Here is a 20,709-nt window from a genome sequence, read left to right as displayed (position 1 = left end):
TCCCCTGACAGAGCAATGTGAGGAAAAGCCAGTGAAAATAGAAGGTCTGGATGATATTCAGAGTGTCCGAACATAAAACGAAAATGTCCAGCTTTCAAAAGAAAGCCACTTACTATATAAAGTACAAGACAGAATTAAAACAACACAAAAAGATAATCAACAGATGCCAGAAGTTTAGATGACAGAGATGTGAGAATTATCTAACAAAGATTTTAAACCAGTCATGATAAAAAATTTCAGTAATCAATTACAAACAAGTTTGGGGCAAAGAGACAAACAAAAAATAGTCTCCACAAAGAAAGAGACAATATGTAAAGTTCACTGGATGGGCTCAACCCAGAATGGAAGGTATGTAGGAAAGGAATGAGCTGGAAGACAGAAAGTACCATCTTAACAACAGACAGGAAATTAGACTGGAAAAAAACAGGAACGAGCCTCATGGACCTGCGGGGCTACAAAACGGCCCTATTAATAACATTAGGGCCACTGGAGTTCAGAAAGAAAGGAGAAAGAGTGGCGCTGAAAAAGTACTCAGACAACGACTGAAATTCAACAAATGTGAAAAGGAAACAAAACCACAGATTCAGGAAGCTGAACAAACTCCACATAGGATACAACTAAAGAAATCTATGCCAAGACACAATAATTAAACTTCTGACTTAAAGGCAAAGAAATTTTCTTGAAAGCAGTCAGAGAAGAACTAAATCTTACCTATAGGGGGAAAACAATGAATTTTTCACCAGAAACTACAGAAGCCAGAAGCAAGTGGCCTATTTTCTTCAGGTGCTGAAAGAAAGTAACTATCAACCAGATTCCAGCAAAAATGGAAAGAAAAACTAAGACATTCTCAGAGGAGGAAACATTAAGAGAGTCTGGCACCAGCAGAGCTACTCTAATAGCATGGTTAGCAGGAATTCTCTAAACAGAAAATAAATTAAAAAAAAAAAAAAGCTTGGAACATCAGAAAAGAACAAAGAACATGGTAGTAAAATCAAGACTTATGTTCACACAAACCTGTACATAAATGTTTATAGCAGCTTTATTCATAGTAGCCAAAAACTTGAATTAATCCAAATGTTCTTTACTGAGTGCATGATTAACCTGTGGTACATCCATACTACGGAATAGTACTCAGCAATAAAAAGGAATAAACTACTGGTACATGAAACATCATGGACACATCTTTAGAGAATTGTGCTGAGTATAAAAATCTAAGCTCAAAAGGTTACATATATGATTTCTTTTATACAACACCCTTGAAATGACAAAATTACAGAAACAGAAATCAGATAAGTGGCTGCCAAAGGTTAAACTAGGGGTGGGAGCAAGGGGGAAGTGAATGTGACTACAAAAAAGCAACAGGAAGGCACCACAGTGGTGATGGAAATGGTCTGTAGCCTTATCAGTGTCAGTATTCTATAAAACCAGAATATTGTGATATTGTGCTATAGTTTCACAACTATAGTTGAATATAACAAGATCATCTGATCTACACTATGTCGTATATCAATATATGAATGTCTATCCCTTTTACTTCTCCCCTAAAGAGGCATTCCATTTTAAAAACCTGAAGCAGAAGATTTAACCAGAGGTTTTAAATGAGCTCTTCTTAGACAATTAATGTACTGCCATCTAAACATGCCAACACTGCTGTGGCACACTTCTGACCAAGAGCAGTAAGAATTAAAACTTCAATAACATGAATTAATTAAATTTAAAATTTAAATTAACTTTTAATAACACTGTCCTGATTCAGATTCCTTTTTAGAGTTACTTCCTATTTTTAGGAAGTGGGGGTTTTTCATTTATAGCAGCAAAACATTTCCTTAAAAAGAACTTACTTAAAGAAGTCAATTTCAACAGTATTAAATAGGATTAGTAAGCACATAGATATGGCAAAAATCTGAAAATGATACATAAATGCCCATATTTGGCTGACACTAGTTTTTAGCATGGCTAGCAAGTATTAACCTATGTTACAGTTCTAGTTCTCTTTGAATAAACCAATCTGCTTCCTCATCTCTAAAAATGAAGGGACTAAAGTAAAATGAAGAGAACGTTGGAGGTGAAAATATATGAGAGAACATCTGGTCCTAACATAAGAATTTACAAGTAATGTGCATACAGCACTATAGATTTAGTCCTATTGCCCCTATAGCAAAACAAGAATTCTAGCTTTGACAAGGAATAAGAGTAGGGCTGGCATATACTCACCATTCTATATTTTCTAGAGCCTCTGGCCAAATTAGCCAAGGAAAACAACATGTTCCCAGTTATTCTTACTTTGGTTAGATCCCTTAGAAGGTCTAATTTGAGATATTTATCAGATATCAAAATTTCAATCACAGGAACACACTGAAACTTGGTTTCTATTTCTGTATCTAATAATCTAAAATCTCAAATAAGATACTTTAGTAGTAATGGTTATTTACAATCTTAAACAAAGCCCAGCAGCTAGGTAGTAACTCTTGCATTCACTCTCTGTAGATAACCTGTGTTTTAAAAATCTGAATAATATACAGAATTCTTCGAGATCAATTTCTGAAGACATACTCCTGAGAACATGAAATGCATATGTACATAAGTGTATTCTAATACTTCAATCACAGACAACACCTGGTGGTATTCAGTTAAGTTAGCTGGTCTGACCCCATATATTCAGTCCCATCCCAAAGTGACCTAGCAAAAAGAATAAGAAATAGCACCATTAAGTCTATATGAGACTGGAAAAATGATAGAGAAAATCTTGCTAACACAATAAGGCTGTTTCCTATAATATCTATTACTTTGAAGTCCGCTTGATCTGTGAAAATTAAGCATGCTGTTCTCATCAGCAGGGACCTTCCCAAGTGGAACAGATTTTAAAAGAAATACATTCTGGAACGCTATTTGTGTGTGTGTGTTGGGGGGAGGGGGCGGTCAGGAAAACATGAATAATTCGCCATAAAATACGTTTCTTAGAGTCTCATTAATTTGACTGATACAACATTCTAATCATTTCTTCTTTAAAGGCCAGTGGGCGGGGTGGGGGGGGGGGAAGGCCAGTGAAATACAACTGTTTTCTTATCAAGTGTTTGCAAAGGAAAAGACTTTCTAATATGTAACTGTCAGTTTTACCTTAAGAAGGAAAACTGGGGAACCAATCTTGGTCCACATTGCTCCTTTAACATAACATTTTTCTTTTTCACACTGCACACAGCCTTTTTGCTTTCTACCCACTAAACACAAGTACAAAATTCCTGTCCTGAAAAATAAAAAGAAGCAAAACAAACACTAAGCAAGGGACAAAACAGACCTTAGGAATGTGTTTACATAATCTTTTGAACACTCCTATTTTGGTGGGCAAGAGAGTAGGTATAAGGGATGCTGGGGGCGCGGGAGGAAAATGTTTTAAAACATGAAAATGTTATAATTTTTTTATGGTAAAAAATATAATGTGGATTGCATATGTTATCTCTGATGAAACAGAATTCCATCTACATCAGCATTCCCCTGTGGTTAATTTCAAAAGGATGATTCAAACAAAAGGAACTCTTTTCTTATGCTTGTGGTGGTGGAACCATTTCGTGAAAACAAATTAGCTGATGATTGGAGGGTAGTAAACTTAGAGCAGTTTCTTGCGAAGAGTGAAATGTTAATCATCATCTTCCTTCTTTCACCATCAGCAGGATTAATAAGCAGCATTTTTCCATAAATGGAGAAAAGAGATAGGCAAAATAATGGTGTCAGCTGTAGGAGTATGAGGTTACTGCTTTTCTTTCTGTTGGTGTCTTTTGGCTTCTCAGTAGACCACTGAAAGAAGTGAAGGCCATGTTCCCCTTCTCAAGATACAGGGCACTTCTGGACAAACTCCCAGCCCTGCTTTTCAGGGTGGCCAAGTGACATGCTGATAGTCTATCAGCTACAGTGATAACATATTTTCATCCTGATGGGAAAGCAATTAACATCTCTCCCACAGATAGTGACTGTCCCCCTAAACTCGGGTTTCTCAACCCTGGCACTACTGACATTCTGACATGGGGAGTGGAGGGGGGTGATGGCCTGCACATTGTCAGAGGTTCAGCAGCACCCCTGAGAAATGTCTCACCTTCCCACACTCCATCCCCCAACTTCCTTCCCACCCTTCACCCTCAGAACCACTGAGAACAAACTGGAGATAACAATTTTTTTAGGAATTTCCCCTATTTTTGTCATAGTACTTAGTACACAGTAAGGTATTTAATAAACATTTGCTTACTACCATAATCATACTGATGTCTTAAAATTTTTTTATTTTATTTGGCCACACCTCACAGCATGCAGGATCTTAGTCCCTTGACCAGGGATCAAACCCATGTTTTCCTCACTGGGAGTGTGAGTCTTAACCACTGGTCTTAAAGAGTTATTACTAAGCCGTGTGATAGGGAGAGCAATGGCTTTGAAGCTGCAGTTTCAGTATTTCATTACACTTGATAAGAGTGGCTGGAATGAGAATGGGAGAACTATCATCTTATCTTGATGGTGATTATTAATATTTCTGTGCATTAAAATATTTTAATATTTTAGCAACCTCTCTCAACCTTCCTTCTAGCCAGTGCTTGGTAGCCTGACATTTCGTTGTTGCTTAGTCGCTCAGTTGTGTCTGACTCTTTGCAACCCCATGGACTGCAGCCTGCCAGGCTCCTCTGTCCATGGGATTCTCCAGGCAAGAATACTAGAGTGGGTTGCCATTTCCTTCTCCAGGGGATCTTCTCAACCCAAGGATCAAACCCATGCCTCCTTCACTGGCAGATGGATTCTTTACCACTAAACCACCAGTGAAGCTCAGCCTGACATTTAGAGAAAGGCTAATCTGTGGAGGCCAGATGAGGAAATATCTTCTTGACCTAGGGAACCCAAACTCAGAGAAACTAAAAGCAGGCTTTGAAAAGCATAGAGGAATGCTTTTAAATCAAAAGGCATATCAATAGCAATTGGAATCAAACTTAGATTAAGGTCTATCTTGCACTTGTACAGAAAGTTAATCAGCAAAGTGCTTTCTCACAGGATTAGGTTATTTGACCCTCACAACAGCCCTGTGAATTAGTTAGGGATGTCTTATTAACTCCATTCTCCAGACAGGGAACAGAAGTTGTCAGTCAGAAAGGCCAGTGACTGGTTCAAGACCAAACAGGTACTAAGTGACAGAGCTAAAACTGAAACCTATATATTAAACAAACACACATTAACTAATTAATTTCTATCACAACTGTATCAAGTATAGTTACTTATCTCCATTTGATAAATGAGAAGACTGATGCTCCTAGAAGTTAAGCAGTAGTTCGGGTTTTTTGATAAATAACTTATCACACCCCAAACGAGGTTGGGTAGGGTTGATTCCTAAATATTAATAAGAGTAAGAGGCCATTAGGGGGCCATTTAAGAAAAGAGACTGTAAGTAAAATAAACTCTAGACAAGTTACACTCCAGCAGAGATGGGCAGCAACTATGCAATTATGACTAGGGCTACTGGACATTATTTGAAATTTTGTCACTTCCTCAAAGCTCACTGTATTTGTCAACCCTGTTGCCTGGTAGTGACCAACAATAAAAACATCAGTAAATAAAGTGGACTTTGTATGCTTTTCTTTAAAAATGAGGAGGGGAGAAAGGAATCCAAGGGGAAAAGCACAGTATTACACTAAGACAAATTCCTGGCACCATGAGGAAGAAAAACACATATATGAGAAGACAGCCCAGACAGCGTAGGGACAGGTTTCATGCAATCCCAGAAAAGTTAACAGCCAAGAAAAAACTGCAGGGCAGTATTCCTGACGGGGGTGGGGGTTTAAATACAACCTGGCCACCCTACCACAAAATGATCACTTAACTCCCCACGTCTAGAAAATGTATTTTAAAGGACACAACTAAGGATTTTTCTTTTTTTAATTGTGTCTGCCCATGCTTGGCCTGTATTCAACTCTTTTAGTTTACCAAAGTGCCTAAAATGATAATATGCTTCTCTTAGGAAAGCAAGACCAGAAATTCCCCTAGATTTCACCACTAAAGTCTTGAAGAAAATTTTGCAGAAAGCAGCAAATTCAGTGGGATTAGATAGCTATTCGGAACAAAACACATCTGACAGAATTATACTCATTGTAAACGCTATAGTTTCTTCAAGTCAGCAGGCAACCCATGCCTCTGCTACCCTTTTTTCCTAGTGTCCAACACTTTCTGGGTTCTGTGCCAAGCACTGTTCTAAATACTTTACATAAAACAACTGATTTAATTCCAGAACAACCTTGTGAGGTTCAACAGATAAGAAAACCAAGGTTACAATTCAAACTCAAACCAGTACTCTGGATCAGCTGAAACAACTGAGTTTAAAATGAAAAGTAAATGGGGGGTGGGGAGGAGAGAACTGCACTGGGAAACTAAACAACAAGCAAGAAAACCCTCCAACTCTTTCCTACTATAACATATTTAATAGTGAGAGTTTATATAAATGCTATTGCTCTAATACAGGACAAACTTCTATAATATTGACTAACCATCTGAAGCTTCTAGTAACTCAATTATTTTAAAGCTGAGTTCAAAAGTCCCTTGGATAAAATTTAAACTTGAAAAAATGAACAAATGGATTTTTCTCAATCACTTTAAATCTATACCACCCTATGAAATTAAAAAATGGAATATGGAGTCCATGTTCCACAAAAAAGTATTGTGTAATGATTATTTTGGACAGTTAGATTACTCCCAGAAACAGAATAATCAAGGTTTTCTCTAGTCCTTATTTTTATTAAAACACTGACCAAATTACATGCATTTTAAAAAGGCCAATAACAGTCTCAAGTACCTCCTCCAAGATACTTATTGGTTATGAAGTGAAAAACAGTAACTTACAGAGGGCGAAACCTGGCAGACACCATCTTAACTAACTGATCAAGGTTAACATCTGCAATAAAATGTTTCAATATCGTGTCTTCCCTGATTATGATGCATGAAAGCCACATCACTTTTGTGCTATGTTGCCAGAAAACGTGTACCCTCGATCTAATCAGGAGAACCTATCAGACCAACCCAAACTGACAGCCTACAAAACAACTCTCAGTACTCAAAGTACAAAGATCATGAAAGACAAGGAAAGACTGAGAAACTCCCAGGTTGGAGATGAAGGAGATGAAGCAACTACACAGGATCAGGAATTGGATCCTGGAATGGAGAAAGGACAGTGGAAAACTGAAATTTGAATATGGCCTATAGTTTAGTGAATAGTAGTATACCAATGTCAGTTTCCTGGTCTTGATAAATATACTCTGGTTATACAGATCGCTAACATTAGAGGAAATAAAGGGTATATGTAAACTCACTGAATTATTTTTCCGATTTTTCTCTAAGGCTAGAATTATTTCAAAATAAAAAGTAAAAAAAGAGAAGACAATAAAAATGGAAAATGAAATTTAATAAAAATTTTAAAGTAAAAAATTTAATATAGAAATGAACTCAAGATTTAAAGTTTGCTTCCTTCCAGCCCTCTCACAACCTAAATGTGTGAGAGTTTCATTTATGATGGGCCTGTCAAGTCACAGCGTCTGGTCTCCTGTCCTGTCTCTGATGTGAAGCTGCCCCATTCACAGCCTCTTTAGTGAGGAAAGTTGTTACTGCCAAGTGTGGGCATTCATTGGACTGAGTGATAAAAACTGAACCTTAGTGATGTATCCACACACTGATCTAAATTTGGCAGGATCATGTTTCATGATTTTTTTTCCCCTCAAAGTTATGACATAAGAGCAACTTTACTATTGAATGCTCTAGAAGGTTTTATTAGAAAATACTTTGTATATGTAATTATATCATAGCTTTTGATTTAATGGTATACTATACACTGACCTTTAACAGGATTTTAGTTTATTTGAGTTCTCAATAGTTTATAAAAGGGAACAGAAAGAAGGATGGGAGAAAGAAGAGTTAGGAAGCAGCAGCCCTGGGTGATTTTTGACACATTTCATTTAGAATAAATCCTGAAAAGCCAGAAAGTCAAATACTTTCCTGAATCATTCATTAATGTGGATACTATTCTCTTCCAACAGGAAGCAGCACTTGCAAAGGACTACGCCGTGACAGAGTCCCTAAGGCTGACCCTAAGAACTCTGGCCCTTGACAGTCATGAGGGCTGGACCCAGGGTCGCTCATGAATTCTCAGAACTACAAACCAGTCCTGTAACACACAACTCCCCCAAATGGGGACGTTTCCCTCACCTCATAGGATTTGTCACCGGATCTGAATGAGAAACAAAGCCGCACTGGGATTTGTTCTGTTGGGCCATCTCCTTGATTCACTCAAGTCACAGAATTTTGAGTCTCTTAAAATTATTCAAACTGTGAGAGTTAAACCAGCGATTTTCTAGGTCTTAATGTAACGTTAAAAAAAAAATCAAGTATTTGTAAAATGTATTCAGTTAGGCTAGATAATACTTGGTAATCTAAATAATATATCTAATAATATAAAGTTGGCCTTGATAATAATTTATGGTAATGCTGCCTTATCACTTAATATTTGTTTTCTCAGAGATGTATCTTTATTTCTCAGTATTTAAACAAATGTTTATGGTCTGCTCTTTGTCGATAACTTGATACCATGTATAAAGTTCTAGTTTTCTACTGCTCATAAACATAACAGGCCCTGAAATTAAAAACCTCAAAGATCATAGCAATTAGTTTTAAGGTTGAATGCTATATAAATGTTTTGATTCGTAGTAGTGGAAAAAACTACATCTAAATCAAATTAGATTTAGTGTATTTACTTCCTGCTTTTGATGCTTTCAAATTATGGTGCTTTTGAGACTTTTGAGAATCCTCTGGACAGCAAGCAGACCAAACCAGTCAATCCTAAAGGAAAATCAACCCTGAATATTCACTGGAGGACTGATGCTGGAGCTGAAGCTCCAATGCTTTGGCTACCTGTTGTGAAGAGCTGACACACTGGGAAATACTCTGATGCTGGGAAAGACTGAGGGCAGAAGAAGGGCGTGACAGGATAAAATGGTGGGATGGCATCACTAACTCAATGGACGTAAGAGTTTGAGCAAAGTCTGGGAGGTAGTGAAGGACACGGAAGCCTGGAGTGTTGCAGTCCATGGGGTCGCAGAGTAGGACACAACCTAGTGAAGGAGCAACAACAATTTCCTGCTCTTACAGGGAGTTAACTTTTACTCTTTCATAGTCTCACAATTTCATTATAAGCTTTACTAAAAAGGAATGGGAAAAGAAAATGTGGTTGAAAATTCAAATAACAACTAAATCTCCAATATTTCTTCTAACAGTAAAGTCAGCGACCCACAGAGAGAAGTCATTATTAAAAGATGACTATTATAATCTCACTAATGAACCAAAGTTTCATCTTATGATTTCTCTGTGGTTCATGAAAAGTTCTCACAAGTAACAGCATCTGATCTTTCTTTGACCAAACCATGTTTTCCCCATAAATTTTTATAGCAGTAATTTAGAGACACTGTGGGTGGGAGGCTAAGAACATCTATTTTTTAGCAGAGTGAATATTTTAAATCACTCAGTATGGTGTTCCTATCTAATTCTTTTCATTAGGAAAATAATACATACATGTAGCCGGGATATTTCTACAAATTTCCTCTTTCCACTCTGATTACCCAAGTAGGTAACTTATTAAGATCAATTTTTCTTCCTAATCTGCAACTTTCTCCTTGTCTTCTGCTGTATACATACCCAAGAGAGTGTATACTCCCCTCTCACAGATTAGAAAATCTGATAAAAATTGGACACACATTACTGGGCAGCATGTTGGTATTCTAGCAAACAGTCAGTTTTAAACAAAATTTTAAAAAGAGAATCTTAGTTGTACCTTTTCTTTAAAAGAAAATAAAATGCTTCAGAAAAGAACACTGCTGGGAACATAAAACTGTTCATTTTTTAGCAGGAGCCTCACCCCCTCTTAATCAGTCAGCAGATCTAGAATTATTAAATCTCTTCCTACCACATTATAGAACAATCACAAAGCATTCAGGTAGAAACATCATCTAAAATTCTTATAAAGCAAAACTCTCAATATTTTTTAAAAATCCTATAAATTTTCCCTACCTTGTAAAAATGTTTAAATAGTAAATTGTAGTTATCTCAAAGCCCTAATCTCTTTGAGGGGACCTTGGGAGACTTACAGTCAAAAAGCTGAATTCTGAATAAGCTATAAACAGCTAACCAAAGTAAAATGACAGTGCCATCATTCTGGCTACCAAACGATTTCTTTCATAGAGCAATGTAATTCTCAAATTTAATAGTTCAAAAGAAAACAATGAATAATACTGAATTCCAAAGTATGTTAAAAACTAAATACTGTAGCCTGGATCGGAAAAACACTGCAAATGAAGAATTTTTAGTTTTCTGCTGACCAACAGTCAACAGGCAGTAAATCCCTGTAGTTATTTCTCTAAGAGTAACGAGAGGTAAAAATTAATAGTATAAACCTCCCTAAAAACACAAAATCCTTGGAGCCTGAGATTTATTCAACCTTTCTCCCAAGAGGGAAGAAAAAATAATTTATACGTAACATATTTCTAAAATCAAATGTGAAAAAATTAAGTATAAACCATCTGATGATTCCAATCATTCCTTTTGCAACCCTACCTTTAACCTGAAGCACTGACAATGTGACACTTAAAATTAAGCCACAGAACATCTACCTCTTTATTCCTTTGCTATCACCACAAGCTAGATAAACAACCTTCTCACCAGATGATAAAATCCAGATAGTACTAACGCATCTTCCAGTTACACTTGGAATCACACACAGAAAAGCAGTCTGTTCAGTGTTCTTTCACTTAAGCACCTCATAACGTGTGTGGGTGGGCCTGTGTTAGGGAAAACAGGTAAACACTATGTAATTCTAGATTCTATTGGCTGAGTTGAGAATTCACTTCTCCCCTCTCCTCCCTAAGGAAGTCTGTATCCCAAAAGAGAAGAAACGAAGTAAGAGGAAAGCATTCGACAATTTTTAACAGACTGAATTTCAAGTTATGGAATACGGTACTTCAAAAGGGAGTATTCTATTTCTTAAAAGGCTGACTGAATTGACTACCTAAAGGTTCTCTAAAAATGTTGGAAATATAAAATTCTGAACTATCTTTTCATAATAAAGTAATAGCCTATTTTAACAGATTTAGTATACTACTTAATCTGTTAAGAAACACTCTTACTTAAAAAAACAGAAGAATCAATACCATTCATGCAAAGAAAGATGGCTCTTTTAGAACTATCCAACGAAGCAGATTTTTTTGGTTTTGTTACAAAAAACTACATTATTCCAGGCGTAAGAACAGGTGAACATTCAAACACATTTCCAATTGATCATGCTTATTTCCAGATTTATACTTTAAAAATAGATTCACTGGGTGCTCATGAACATGGAGAAATGATACCAGTACCCAGAGCGAGTTGGGGTTGTATAAGTTTCACCAACAGCCACTGAAGGCACCAAATTATTTACTGACTTCAGCAGCTTTTAGATCCTACTTGTAAGCTTTATTTGAAGAGTTACTGCCTGCTTTTCCAAATTTCCCTGCATCTTTTCTTAAGAAATGTGTTTTCTTATGGTGAAGGGTTATACATGGAACCTGTTATTCCTCTACACAGCCAAAAATAAACCTGCTCTGAGCTTAATTATATTTCAGGGTTTTTTTAAGCATGCTAAATTAAGTTACAAGAGCAAATTCTGGTCCATACCTGTTCAATAAGCTGCACATGCAAACTATCTATACTCTCACCCATTAAATTGTTGTTCAGCTTGAGTCTAGGGAGCAAATGCTCTTATAGAAAAATATTTGGTAGCCCTAATATCTGCCAAATAATAGATACCCTGTTATCTACCAAATAGCAGTAAATTAGGGTATCTACTATCTACCTAATATCTACCAAATAATATCTTGTCACAAAATGAACTCTCTTCTAGCTTATAGCTACAAGTCTACTTCTGCTGCTACCCAGCATTCATAACTATGTCATATCCCCTGCAGCTATTCTTGAGCAAATCCGCATAATGTTTCTTTTGCTCATTATGCTGGCAGCAGGCCCACTTAGGTTACTGTGAACGTAAATCTGCTCAGGTAGTCTGCTTTTGTCCAATGTAGATACATGCTCAGTCCAGGAAACCTATTTGTCAAAGTAATCTGGGCATACTCTGACGTTTTGCTGTTTGGTGATCCTGCCGCATCATGGGATTCCAGGCTGATGAAACTGCTCAAGAAGCCGGATGTGACCGGTCCAATACTCATACTAAACAGAATGTAGTTGTGACTGACTATGCCTTAAACTTGATGCCACAACAAAACTTGAGGACCTGCCATTCTTGAGACCAATATACTGACTCTCTTATTAACTTGGGGAGTGTATTTCTTGCTCACCTCCTAAGGCAATCAAATACATCAATAGCTCATACACTGTCATTGTGACTTATCTTTTAATGATTAAAAACAGACCATCAGGAGTATAAAAATTCCTTATGTATTTCAAGCTCTGTGTTTACCAAATAATCTGAAGGAATATATTTTTCTTAAAGAACTCCAAGAAAACACTGAAGACAAAACCTCCCTATTTATTGAGAATGATGAGCAATTTAAAAATGGGACAAAGACCAGTATTCATAAGGGAAAAGGGCTAGAATTAAATTTTTAAGCTTTTCTTTCCCAATCTGAATTGACTAGTTACTTGGGTTTGCTTTTTAAGAACATTTTTTGCTTTTCACATGTGGTTTGTTTTTTATTTACAATGTCTGATTCAGTAATATCTCGTTGTTTTCTGTTGTCCCTGTGTCCATGGGATTTCCCAGGCAAGAATACTGGAGTGGGTTGCCATTTCCTTCTGCAGGGGATCTTCCTGACCCAGGGATTGAACTCGCATCTCCTGCACTGCAGGCGGATTCTTTCACTATTGAACCACTGGGGAAGCCCAGTCAAATACAAAAACAAAACATTAAGTAGTTTTGCTAACTGGTAGGAATCAAAGTTACCAAACTGGCAAATGGACCTTAACCTCAATAACCTTTCCCCACTCTTCTTCTGAATCTGCCTTGGCTTACAGGTGTCAAACTGCCTTGTCTTCACCTATAATATCTGAACTTCTGGGACTTATTTCAGTTGGGCTGGGTTTGTTGTTTTTTTTTTTTGAGATCAGTGATAAACTTTCAGTACCCTGAAAACTTAAAAATCAATCCAAAAGAAAAATAAAACAAAGTGCACTTACCTGAAAACGTGTATGCCTTTCCAGATGTTTCTTTTCTTATGTCTTATTTTTCTTATCTGTTGTAGTTTAGGTTTTGATTTCACCTTTGAACACGACTTCCCTCTGAGAGCCTGTTTCTCCTCTAATGGTCTCTGAATTCTTGTGAGGATGCAGCCAAGGACTCTTTCCTCCTAGGCCCTTTACCTCTAGCCACACCCACAGCAAGTGTGTAAACTATTTCATCCTTTAGTTCCACCTCACTGGTGACACATATGTCATGTTCCTCTAAGACATAAGGCAAATTCACATAGATGGCCTTCGCTAGTCCACATTAAACTTTTACTGAACATGTGCCTAGGTTTTTACTTGCCGAATGCACCTAACTCTAATTCTTTTGAAGAAAAGGTATTTGAGGTCTAAGATATTTCAACAAGGCATAATTCTTCATTGTTAGGGACAGGAAGAAGATGACAATAACAAAAATATCACTGGTATTACTATATCATATAACCACACTGTAAAGCTGGAAAGAACCTTAAAGAATATCCTATCAGCTTCTTCAACTTTCAATTCCCTCATTTTACAGATGAGAAAAATCTGTATCTAGAGAGGGTAAGGTATTTGATCAAGTCATAGTACTGGGAAATAGATGGGGAAACAGTGGAAACAGTGTCAGACTTTATTTTGGAGGGCTCCAAAATCACTGCAGATGGTGATTGCATCCAGGAAATTAAAAGACACTTATTCCTTGGAAGAAAAGTTATGACCAACCTGGATAGCATATTCAAAAGCAGAGACACTACTTGGCCAAGAAAGGTCCATCTAGTCAAGGCTATGGTTTTTCCAGTAGTCACGTATGGATGTGAGAGTTGGACTGTGAAGAAAGCTGAGCTCCGAAGAATTGATACTTCTGAACTGTGGTGTTGGAGAAAGATTTTTGAGAGTCCCTTGAACTGCAAGGAGATCCAACCAGTTCATTCTAAAGGAGATCAGTCCTGCGTGTTCTTTGGAAGGAATGATGCTAAAGCTGAAACTCCAGTACTTTGGCCACCTCATGAGAAGAGTTGAATCATTGGAAAAGACTCTGAAGCTGAGAGGAATTGGAGGCAGGAGGAAAAGGGGACGACCGAGGATGAGATGGCTGGATGGCATCACTGACTCGATGGATGTGAGTCTGAGTGAACTCCGGGAGTTGGTGATGGACAGGGAGGCCTGGCGTGCTGTGATTCATGGGGTCACAGAGTTGGACACGACTGAGCGACTGAACTGAACTGAACTAAGTAGTGGAGCCAGGTAATAGATCTTTTCACTTCTATTAGGTTGTTTCATTAGTTTTGGAGGCAATATCACAATACTAAAGAAAAGAGCAGTCAGCTGACCAGTGACTCATACTCTGTACCATAGTATTATCTATCATGTGAGATGGCCAAATATTGACCTTTAGCTCTATTCTTTTCTGTGTGCTGTTACTTTACACCATAAAGAAAAAGCTGAAAATTAGACAAATGAAAGTTTGATGATATGCATACCATGGAGATTTCTTTTTTAAAAAACATAAATAATCAATAATTACACACAAAAAAATGCTCAATATCAACAGCCATTAGGGAAAGGTAAATCAAAATCTGAATAATGAGACATTTCACACCCACTAGGATGGCTGTAATCAAAAAGAAATACTGTCAAGGATGTGGAAAATTCAAAATTCCTGACCACTGCTGGTAGGAAAGGAAAATAGGGCAGTCACTTTGGAAAACAATCTGTCAGCTTCTCAAAAGATTCAACACAAAGTTACCATATGACCCAGGAATTCCACTCCTGGTATATATTCAAAAGAAATGAAAACACATATTCAAACAAATATCTGTGCACAAATGTTCACAGTAGTATTAACCACAACAGCCAAAAAGTGGAAATCAGCCAGATGTCCATCAGCTGACAAATGGATAAATAAAATGTGGCACATCCATACAATTGATTGTTATTTGGCAATAACAGGGAATAAAATACTGATACATGCCACAACATAGGTGACCTCTGAAAACCCTATGCTAAGTGAAAGAAGCCAACCAGAAAGGACTACATATTGTATAATTCCATTTATTTGAAATGTCCAGAGTAGGCAAATCTGGAGATAGAACTATGATTAGTGGTTGCCTAGGGCTGGGACATGCATGGGGAGGGGCAGGGGGTCGGAAATGGGAACTTGAGGGAGCAATGGTTAAATGCTTATGGGGTTATGGGGTTTCTTTTTCAGGTGATAAAAATGTTCTAAGATTGTAATAACGGTTATACAACTCTGTGACTGCACTGAAGTATACAGTTTACATTTCAAATGCATGGTATATAAAGTATATCTCAATTAAACTATTACATTATCAAAGAAACACAGCATTTCCACATTTTTAAAAAAATGCCATAGACTCTAGATCACTGGATGCTGGCGTGCATGTGGAATTCAAGTACTGATCTTGAACTTACTACTTCTTGAACCAAAGAAACTGAGGGAAACAACCATTTGAACATTCTACAAGATATATAGGTTTTAACAAACAGAGCTGAAGACTTTCCCAACCCAACTGCTTCTTGTACAAAAATCACAAAATTCACAGTCAGGCTTGGAATTTTTAATTTTATATTATGTCAATCTACCTTTCATGTAGACATTTTTGTTTGGTTTTGCTGACATCTTACAGCACCTTCAATAAATACAAGTGAAGGGTGTTCCCCTAAGACCAACTCATCAATTCTCTGATACAAACTGAGTGTCCAAGAATTCAATTCAATTCTGACACTATCCACCTGGAGGAGTTAGCACAAATCCCACAAGTTAAAGGACTCAGTCCCATAAAAGAGCCCCACTTCAGCACTTACGATGCCAGCTGCAAATCTCAGGCAACCCTTCAGTTCAGTTCAGTTCAGTCACTCAGTCATGTCCGACTCTTTGCTACCCCATGAATCGCAGCACGCCAGGCCTCCCTATCCATCACCAACTCCCGGATTTCACTCAAGAGTCGCGTCCATCAAGTCAGTGATGCCATCCAGCCATCTCATCCCATCGTCCCCTTCTCCTCCTGCCCCCCATTCCTCCCAGCATCAGAGTTTTTTTCAATGAGTCAACTCTTCCCATGAGGTGGCCAAAGTACTGGAGCTTCAGCTTTAGCATCATTCCTTCCAAAGAAATCCCAGGGTTGATCTCCTTTAGAATGGACTGGTTGGATCTCCTTGCATCCAAGGAACTCGCGAGAGTCTTCTCCAACACCACAGTTCAAAAGCATCAATTCTTCGGCGCTCAGCCTTCTTTACAGTCCAACTCTCACATCCATACATGACCATAGGAAAAACCATAGCCTTGACTAGACGGACCTTAGTCGGCAAAGTAATGTCTCTGCTTTTGAATATACTATCTAGGTTGCTCATAACTTTTCTTAATTTCATGGCTGCAATCACCATCTCCAGTGATTTTGGAGCCCCCCAAAATAAAGTCTGACACTGTTTGCACTGTTTCCCCATCTATTTCCCATGGAGTGATGGGACCAGATGCCATGATCTTCATTTTCTGAATGTTGAGCTCTAAGCCAACTTTTTCACTCTCCTCTTTCACCCTCATCAAGAGGCTTTTTAGTTCCTCTTCACTTTCTGCCATAAGGGTGGTGTCATCTGCATATCTGAGGTTATTGATATTTCTCCCGGCAATCTAGATTCCAGCTTGTGTTTCTTCCAGCCCACCGTTTCTCATGATGTACTCTGCGTAGAAGTTAAACAAGCAGGGTGACAATATACAGCCTTGACGTACTCCTTTTCCTATTTGCAACCAGTCTGTTGTTCCATGTCCAGTTCTAACTGTTGCTTCCTGACCTGCATACAGATTTCTTAAGAGGCAGGTCAGGTGGTCTGGTATTCCCATCTCTTTCAGAATTTTCCACAGTTTCTTGTGATCCACACAGTCAAAGGCTTTGGCATAGTCAATAAAGCAGAAATAGATGTTTTTCTGGAACTCTCTTGCTTTTTCCATGATCCAGCGGATGTTGGCAATTTGATCTCTGGTTCCTCTGCCTTTTCTAAAACCAGCTTGAACATCAGGGAGTTCACGGTTCACATATTGCTGAAGCCTGGCTTGGAGAATTTTGAGCATTACTTTACTAGCATGTGAGATGAGTGCAATTGTGCGGTAGTTTGAGCATTCTTTGGCATTGTCTTTCTTTGGGATTGGAATGAAAACTGACCTTTTCCAGTCCTGTGGCCACTGCTGAGTTTTCCAAACTTGCTGGCATATTGAGTGCAGCACTTTCACACCATCATCTTTCAGGATTTGAAACAGCTCAACTGGAATTCCATCACCTCCACTACCTTTGTTCGTAGTGATGCTTTCTAAGGCCCACTTGACTTCACATTCCAGGATGTCTGGCTCTAGATGAGTGATCACACCATCGTGATTATCTGGGTCATGAAGATCCTTTTTGTACAGTTCTTCTGTGTATTCTTGCCACCTCTTCTTAATATCTTCTGCTTCTGTTAGGTCCATACCATTTCTGTCCTTCATCAAGCCCATTCTTGGAATTCTGCCATAAATCAGGGGTTCCCATAACTTCATGGTCCCTAACTTACTAGTATGGCTCACGCAACTCAGGAGAAAATTTAACTTACATTTACCAGTTTATTATAAAGGGAAGTGTTATTTAAAATTTTGAGTATTAAATAGCTTACAGTCTCATTTGGCTAAATAGCTGAAAACAAAAAACTAAGGTCTAGGTTACCAGATGATGGTATCTCTTGACAGCAGGATTATAAAGAGCCACCCTTCTCCCAATCCTCTAGATTCCACTAAATGCCATTAATGATTTCCTCTACTAACAGCAGCAATTGTGGGCTTCCCTACACTTTAATTAGCTTAGATGTTTGAGTAATTTTCAAACTGAGGCCTATGGTCTCCTTACTTTTAATTTTATACATCTGGAGTCACACCTAGAGAATAATAATACAATTACAATCCCAACAAATAGCGTTTACTATAATGCCAGAAGCAATAAGAATATTCAAACTAATGCAAAAAGTATGATTCTGTATACCACTACTCATTTACTCACAGTTTGGAGGGGAAAAGGTGTAAATCAATCAGTTCAACCCAAATCAGGTACCATACTAAAGCAAAAGGGAATAGATAATGTAACACTTCAAGGAAAAGTATTACCATGTTGGCTGAAGAGCATCCAGGGAAAGGTTCACAGAAGGAAAGGTACTTGAGTTGGGCCCTGAGGGACAGACTAGATTTTGGTAAGTGGGGAAAAATCATTTCAGGTGGAAGAAACAACGTGCATCAAGATTTAAAAAAAAAAAAAAAAATGTACTGTGTGCTCAGGAAAGGTTAGGTTCCCAGGAACTGAAAGGTAAAGAAGAGCCTGATACAGCAGGCCTTAAGAGTCTGGGTAAAGAGATTGAACTTTTCTCTGGAGTTAGTCAAAAGTCTTTAAGAAAGGCTTTCAGAAAGGGAAGAAAACAACTTGTATGCCTGTGTTAAACTCAATCTTTCTAACTGTCTATGACAGATGAGGAAATAAATCATGTGCTCATGGTCATTCAGAAACTAAGTGGCAGAAGTTGAGATCTGAATTTAAACATACATCCTGTCTATCATTCTAGCTGGCAAAATTCAATCAATCAAGCCAGGGCCAAAAGACGTCTGGCCACAATGTCCATGATCAAATTTGATATTATATCAAATTAATTTTTTTAGTCTGCTTATTACTACATTATGGTAAATGGGTTTTTGCCAAATTTGAGTAGACCGATGGGATAGCTTGATCTAAAAATATAGGCTGGAGTAGACACATAAAGGGCTTACCAGGTGGTGCCAGTGGCCAAGAACCAGCCTGCCACTGTAGGAGATGTAAGAGACAGAGATGCGGGTCTGATCCCCAGATGAGGAAGATCTCCTGGAGAAAGGAATGGCTACCCACTCCAGTATTCATGCCTAGAGAATCCCACGGACAGAGAAGCCTGGTGGGGCATAGCCCATAGGATCACAGAGAGTCAGACACGACTGAAGCTACTTAGCACGAGACACATCATTTTTGGGATTCTTGAGAAGTCATCCTGAAGAAAGAGTTATCTTCCTAACAGATTAAACTAATTAAGAGATCTGAAGACGAAGAGGGAAATACATGCCAATGTATTATGATGGAATGGATGACATAAGCCACGGAAGGCCCACAAAGACACAAGCCACACGCCTCCTTATTCTAGTTACTGAGTCTCTGCACAGTGTTTTGATGATTCTTTACTCTTTATTTATGGAAATCTATATTGATGAATACAGAAGGCTGGTGGGCTCCCTGAGCATTTGTGTATGTTACTATTCAATTTCTCCCAGGTAAACGGTCTTCCCTAAGGAAGGGAAAAGACCCTGGGATCACCATACAGAAATGGATTTGTACCTGTCCTTTTCCTCAGGTCCATGGGTCAAGAACAAACCAGTAATGTGCAAATGTGAGATCATTTGCATACATGTTTCTGGAAGACACATTTGTAAATAAGAATGTGTATATAAAGCTGACAGTTATTGGGGTTATAAAGAATCAGACACAACTAAAGTGACTTAGCCAGCATATGAAGCTGAAGGATGCTTATTAAGCTATTTAAAACTAGCCAGGCCAAAACTGATCAAAAAGAATGTCTGATGCTGGATAGGGTTTTCATATTTTTAGGTTACTGAGAACCAGGAGAACCTGACTATGGTTGAGTTTACCTATGAGGATGAGGAGCTGGGTGGGGTAAGATTGGAAGGAAGCTAAAGGAATCACTTGTCAGTTACGATCTTTAACATTTGTGCAATAAAATATAAAACCTCAGTTTAAAAAATTCAGTTTCCACATAAAGAAAAAGTATGACAATAATTCCTGATTCCTCATTATAGCGTGACAACAAAGAAAATCTCTTCACACTGTATTTTTTCAATCATGGATAGATTACCAAGACCAGAAAAAAACATTCTCTTAAAGCATATTGCAGAAGTCCAGGCTGTGACCTAACCCTTTGCTTATATTTATTAAACAGTAACAACAAAACATGGGAAGACAAAAGCACAAAACTCATCCAATCCCAAGCCATTAAGAGCTGGTTTGAAAAGTTTTCAAAGACCATGATTCTGTATAAACTTGTTGGGAGACTATGTTTTAGTAGATTATGGCCATCACAGCAATGTTTCCTAAACAAAGTTAAGTAAGTCAGGTTATTAACACTGAATTGGAAGTAGATGCCTTCTGGAACTCTGTTGTATTAAAAGTATGTTCATAGAGCACCAGGCTGAGCTCCCTGTGTGATAAAGCAACTTCCCACCAGCTGTCTGTTTTACATGTGGTAATGTATGTATTTCAATGCCACTCTCTCAATTTTCCCCACCCTCTCCCTCCCAGCTCAGCCTGGTGCTCAGTGACAACCCAGAGTGGGGAATGGGGTGGGATGTGGGAGGGAGGTTCAAGAGGTAAGGGAAATGTGTACACCTAGGCT

General features: G+C 38.0%; 1 protein-coding gene across 6 annotated transcripts in view; it reads right to left on the bottom strand.

Moving 5' to 3' along the window:
* The window catches only part of PELI1 (pellino E3 ubiquitin protein ligase 1), a 127,792-nt gene that overhangs the window by 86,877 nt on the left and 20,206 nt on the right, over window positions 1-20,709 (bottom strand). The window lies entirely within an intron of this gene.

Source organism: Ovis canadensis, chromosome 3, assembly GCF_042477335.2.
Source record: "Ovis canadensis isolate MfBH-ARS-UI-01 breed Bighorn chromosome 3, ARS-UI_OviCan_v2, whole genome shotgun sequence".
Classification (NCBI taxonomy): Eukaryota; Metazoa; Chordata; class Mammalia; order Artiodactyla; family Bovidae; genus Ovis; species Ovis canadensis.
The sequence above is the reverse complement of the archived record's forward strand: the minus strand, read 5'-3'. Positions and strand labels throughout refer to the sequence as shown.